The following is a 6,785-nucleotide window of genomic DNA, read 5'->3' as shown; positions in this document are numbered from 1 at the left end:
CAATTTCACATGTATATGTATGTTAGTATATTCGGCTAATAACCTCATGCAACTACCAAAGCCGAATCAACTAAATATACTTATGTATATACACATATATCATCATCGAAATCACCTAAGCTTAGACATCAATTTTTTTAATTTCAAGCAAGTTGCCGAATGCAACCTTACTAAATTTTCATGGATTCAATATACCATTACCATGAAATCAACAACCAAAAATTCATAGACAATTTAGGAAAATCACATTGCAAATCTCAAATTCAAACAAAAACCATGGCCGAAATGCATGTATACATGTACAATGTCAACTATAACATCATTTAAACACCTAATTTCATCTCATGAACACTTAATCGAGTTTTCCTAATCTAGCATATTTCACATCTATTTGTAACATCATGTAAGTCCACATATAACTACATTTCTTAAGTTCCACATCTTAATGCCCATTATAGCCACTCCCATAATCTACATTTAAAAATCGGCAACACCCACATTCAACTATCTTAGCCGAATACTCCTCAATACTTAGACTAAAGCATGCACATTAAACTTAATACAACTTTCATTATTCCTTTCATGTTTCGGTCAATTATTCAAATTACCTCATAACATGAACATTCTTTTCAACTAATCTAGGATGACTCATTCGGCCATAACCAAGAACCATTTTTCATACAAGGACAAAATAAATCAATTGAACCTCCCATTTAAACCCCTTTCTATCTTCTACTTACTCAATAATACATGTTTCTTAGTTCATATTCATCTATAACCATTTCAAATCACATACTACAAAACATTATCACTTTGGCATATAAGAACATAACCAAAGGTTTCTTGCAACACAACTCAAAAATCAACACATGGGTCATGTTATGAGCATCAAAACAACTCAACTTCACAAAAAAAATGCCAAAAGAACCACATGATATCATACCTTAATCTATAAACTCACTTGGCCGAATGTCCTAGCTTCCATTTTTTTTTTCTCTTCTTTTCCTTATGGTTTCGGCAAGATGATAGAAAAGATGAAGGAACTTTGTTTTTATCACCACTTACTAATATAAATTTATTATACATAATTCCCACCAAATATAAAAAAATGGAGACAAGGGAACACCATAATGCATGCTTGTGTTGGCCGGCCATTCACATTCAAAAATGGTCTATTTGACATGCAAGTCCACTCTTTTTGGTACATGCACTAATAGACCATTTTAAATTGGACTATCATATTTTCTCCATGTCTCAAATCGATCCCTATTAACAATTTTCTCATGCAATTGGTAAAATTAGGGAATGAAACTTCCACATACTCATGTTCACACATAATAAGCACAGAATATAGCAATTAATTATTTTTTTTACGACTCGGTCTTGTGGTCCCGAAACCACTTTCCGACTAGGGTCACATTAGGGCTGTCACATGAGAGATATGGATTTCTCATTACAACGCATGGTGACATTCTTCTATTAGATCAAGATGAGCCTAGAACTTATCAAGAAGCAGTAACGAGCCCAGACTTTGAGAAATGGCTTGAGGCCATGAGATCTGAGATGGATTCCATGTATGAAAATCAAGTATGGACTTTGATTGACCTACTCGAAGGGGTTAAACCTATAGGGTGCAAATGGGTTTACAAAAAGAAAACTAACATGGATGGTAATGTACAAACATACAAGGGGTGATTAGTCGCTAAAGGGTTTCGCCAAATTTATGGTATTGACTATGATGAAACCTTTTCTCCTGTAGCTATGTTTAAATCCATCAGGATCTTGCTTGCCATAGCTGTATTTCATGATTATGAAATCTGGCAGATGGACGTCAAAACAGCTTTCCTTAACGGGAAACTTGAAGAGGATGTGTACATGACACAACCTGAAGGTTTTGTCAATCCAAAGGATGCTAGAAAGATATATAAGCTACAAAGATCTATTTATGGATTAAAGCAAGCATCTCGAAGTTGGAATCTTCGTTTTAATGATACAATCAAAGAGTTTGGTTTTATCAAAAATGAAAATGAGCCATGTGTTTAGAAGAAAGTTAGTGGAGCACTATCACATTCTTAGTACTGTATGTGGATGACATACTTATCATGGGAAATGACATACCTACCTTGCAGTCTATTAAGACTTGGTTAGGAAGTTATTTTTCTATGAAGGATATATTGGATGGAGGTAACGGGCCACCACACCATTTTGATTAGCCTTGCGTTAGTTATTGGTTTGGGCGAAGCCACTTACATCTTAGGAGTCAAGATCTATAGAGATAGATCAAGATGACTACTAGGACTAAGTGATAAACCGTAATTTATACATATTTTCCCCCCATGTTTAACGCATTTTATGGATGATTTTCCATTAGAATTGGTGAACTCAATGCTCCAAATGCTTTAATTTCATGTTTTACATTTAGAAGAGCATAGGAGAGCAAAAGGAACGAGAAATGCGCCAAAAACAAAGAAAATGGGCCAAAGTACAAAATTAACACGGCCTGGACCTCCTCACACGGGCAGACAACACAGCCGTGTCAATTTGGCAAGCTCGAACACGACCTGAAGTAATCGAACACAAGCGTGTGCAACGGGCGTGTCCCTGCCGAACCCAACTTGAGTCCAATTCAGAAAAGGCCAATTTTGAGGGCTTTTAGGCATTCCAAAGCCTATAAATACGCACTAGAAGAGGAGAAAAAGGGAGACGGAGAAGAAAGGTAAGAAATTACCCCAAGGAAGCCGATTGATCCATCTCAGAAGCTGGATTCATCATCAAGACTGAAGATCTCTCCTCAATTCCCTTTTAGGTGTTTTGGGTTTTCTTTATGTTTTGTATTCTTTATTCTTCTGAGATGTTTTCTTATTTAGTTATGAACTAAATCCCCTAAATACCTAAGGGAAATGAAACCTAATACGAATCTTGTTATTATTTTCTGAATCGTATGATAAATATTTAACTTGTTCTTAATTATGTGTTCTTAATTCTTGCTTTGATATCCCAAGATACTGATTCAAGACACGCTCTTATTCAGAGGAGGAATTTACCCCATCTAAGAGTGCATTTGCCATAATTAAGTGGAGTTGATTGCGCGCCTAGAAATAGGGTGACAAGATTTTTTCGGATTAGGGTGAAACCTAATAAGGGGATCCGTAGATCGAGTTAATGCAACCCTAGAGTGTTAATTAGAGAAAAGTCTCGGTTATTCAATCTAGGGATTAGACGTTATTAGTCTTGAATAGGGATAATAACATAACTTAGGGATCTCTACGGAACAAGTTGAATGAATAAATCGTCCGATTCGGAGCCAGAATAACAAGTACAGTCAAGGTGGATTTTTCCTTAAGTATTGTCTCAAGTCAATCGATTTTCCAAAAAGCAATTCCCCAATTCTTTTCTCTTTGCATTCTTAGTTTAAATAATTAGTTAATTAAAACAAACCCTTTTATTCTTAGACTAGATAATAAAAAGATAGTCATTACTAGTACTTTTGGTTCCCTTGGGTACGATATCCCGGTCTTGCTATTACTATACTATTGTTCGATAGGTGCACTTGCCTTTTCGTCATGATAATAGTCAGTCTAGGTTTGATCTTCATTATAAATATTTATTACTTGTTACGAATTACGCGATCAAGTTTTTGACGCCGTTGCCGAGGAACTGAATTATTAGGAACACTAAATTTTTATTACTTTAGCCATTTATTTTTCTTGCAATTTTATTTTATTTTATTATTTATTAATTTGATTTTTTCTCTCTCTTGGCAGGTTTTTATAGTTTATGACTAGAAGAAACCCGTCAGGACCATTACTCTTTGACGAAGAAATCGATCGTACAATTCGCAAAAATCAAAGAGAAATAAGGTGTAGTTTATGCTACATGGAGAACGAGCGAGAAGACGATACTCAAACCTCAACTGACGAGATGGCTGAAAACCCAGTCGATCAGCTGCCTCCTACAATTGCAGCTAATCAAAATCCTGCTCCACGTACTATGTATGACTATGCTAAACCTTCTTTAACAGGAACTGAGTCTAGTATAGTTAGACCTGTTATTGCTGTGAATAATTTCAAACTAAAACCTAATACAATTCAGATGATACAACAGTTTGTTCAGTTTGATGGTTTGCAGGATAAGGATCCCAACATGCACTTGGCAAATTTTCTTGAATTTTACGATACATTCAAAATCAATGGCATTTCTGATGATGTCATTCATCTTCGTTTATTTCCCTTTTCACTGAGAAACAAAGCTAAACAGTGGTTGAACTCATTACCACAAGGGTCTGTCACTACTTGGGAACAAATGACCGAAAAATTTTTACTAAAATATTTTCCGGTAGCTAAAATGGCTAAATTGCGTAATGATATCTCTTCTTTCATGCAGATGGATTTAGAAACACTTTACGATGCATGGGAGAGATACAAGGACTTACTGAGAAGGTGCCCTCACCATGGGTTACCACTTTGGCTGCAAGTTCAAACATTCTACAATGGTGTGAATCCCTCGACAGGACAAATGATTGACGCAGCTACTGATGGAACCATCAACAATAAAACACCGGATGATGCCTATGAATTCATAGAGGAGATGTCACTGAACAACTATCAGTGGCAAGTTATGAGGACAAAGCCAACGACAACAGCCGGCGTCTATAACATCGATTCAATCACCATGCTCTCTAATCAGGTAGAACTTCTAAATAAAAAGATTAACGGTTTACTTGGTTCTACGTAGGTACATCCAGTAATGAGGTGTAACTCAAGCGGAGGAGGTGTGCATACAGAATATCAATCCTTCAATCCCACAACTGAAGAGGAACAAGTCAACCATATGGGTAATAATAACTTTAGATCTCAAAATAACCCATACAGTAATACTTATAATGCAGGTTGGAGGAACCACCCAAATTTTTCTTGGGGAGGTCAAGGAAATCCAAAGCCACAAAATCCTCAGGGTTTTCAATAGCCACCTTATCAACAAGAGAAAAAACCAAACCTTGAAGAGATGCTTTCTAAATTCATCTCGGTGTCAGAAACCCGTTTCCAAAATACTGAGACATCACTTAAGAATCAACAATCATCGTTCAAAGGACTCGAAACTCAGATAGGCCAGCTATCCAAAATAATCTCCGAACGACCACAAGGTAGCCTACCAAGTAATACTGAACCTAATCCGACGGAACACCTCAATGCAATTGGCACTCAAGATAAGGAAGGATTCATTGCACCCGAGCCAGAAATACAGCAAGACAACGCGATGAACAAAGGACGAGAAGAGGTAAACAATAATGATCCTAAACAGGTAAGTACAAATCATGAACCTCGTATGCCATATCCTAAAGCGATGACGAAAGATAGAACAGAAGAACAATTCGGTAAGTTTGTCAAACTCTTAAAAAAATTACATAGTAACTTACCATTTATTGAAGTTCTTTCGCAGATGCCCAACTCAGCAAAATTCTTAAAGGAACTTCTGCACAATAAAAGGAAATTAGACGCTACATCGCATGTGGAACTCAATGCAGTCTACTCAGCTATTCTAAAGAATGAACTACCTAACAAATTGAAAGATCCAGGGAGTTTTACAATTCCTTGCTTAATTGGTAGTCTATCTGTGAATAATGCTTTAGCTGATCTAGGGGCAAGTATAAATGTTATGCATAAAAAATGTTTAAACGACTAGGTCTCAGTAAACCCAAACAGACTAGGATGAGGATACAATTGGCTGACAAAACAGTTAGATTTCCTTAGGGTATTATTGAAGACGTCCTCGTTAAAATTGATAAATTTTTTACCCAGTAGACTTCGTTGTCTTAGATATGGATGAGGATAACGAGGTACCTCTAATTTTAGGACGACCATTTTTAGCAACTGCCAGAACCATTATTAATGTAGGCACAGGAGAGATAACACTTTGTGCAGGTGACGACGCAGTAACACTCTAAGCACGCAACTCAGTCAAAACCTCTAAGACTCAAGATACTGCTATAAAACTTATTGATGATAAAACTAATATTCAATCATCCTTGCAGGAACTTCCTCGAACAAAGACAGCAGAGACAGTGTGCTACTATCATGAAGAGAACAAAGATGTCCATGAAGAATGAAGACTACGGATAGAGGAGCTAGACGAATGGCGAGAACACAAACCGAGAACACATGATAAACCGAAACTACGTAGAAATAAGCCCGATACCTCTCCTAATCAACTTAAGGTTGGCAATATAGTCTTACTAGATGCTGTTGATCCTCACATTGTCACTACCACACCAAATGAGGAAATCCCTCTTACGGTACTTAGCATTTTTCCATTTGATACAGTGGAGGTGAGTCATCCCAAGTTCGGCACTTTTAAGGTAAACAACACCCGTTTAAAACCTTATTTTAAAATTGACAACAGGAATGAGGAGTATGAACTTCTCGAACCACTTTGACCATTCAACGGAGAGGTAAGTCGAGCTTAGACTATAAATAAGCGCTTCTCGTGAGGCAACTCGAGCACTAACATATTTTGATTTCTTTATTTTTATTTTCTCACACTTCGAATCAATTAACTTAATCTTTGAATTGCAAAGTTTTTCAGCACACACGGCCAGGCACACGGGCTCGCCTAAAGTTGTAGCCAAATAGGGGAAGAGACACGGTCGTACGATACGGTCGTGTTGAAACAGGACATGATTTCCCCAAAACACGGGGTGCGATAAATCTCCACGGCCGTGCGACATGGCCGTGGGTGAACTTGATAGGAACACACGGGCGTGGGAATTAAAACCCACGAGCGTGCCA

General features: G+C 37.1%; 1 non-coding gene across 1 annotated transcript; it reads right to left on the bottom strand.

Annotated features, from left to right (window-relative positions):
* Positions 1–4,350: 4,350 nt before the first annotated feature.
* LOC121229849 (small nucleolar RNA R71) lies at positions 4,351–4,457 on the bottom strand. The gene has a single exon (XR_005927804.1). It is a non-coding gene; the product is annotated as a small nucleolar RNA R71 (small nucleolar RNA).
* Positions 4,458–6,785: the final 2,328 nt, after the last annotated feature.

Source organism: Gossypium hirsutum, chromosome A05, assembly GCF_007990345.1.
Source record: "Gossypium hirsutum isolate 1008001.06 chromosome A05, Gossypium_hirsutum_v2.1, whole genome shotgun sequence".
NCBI lineage: Eukaryota > Viridiplantae > Streptophyta > Magnoliopsida > Malvales > Malvaceae > Gossypium > Gossypium hirsutum.
This window is presented reverse-complemented; position numbering and strand designations above follow the sequence as displayed.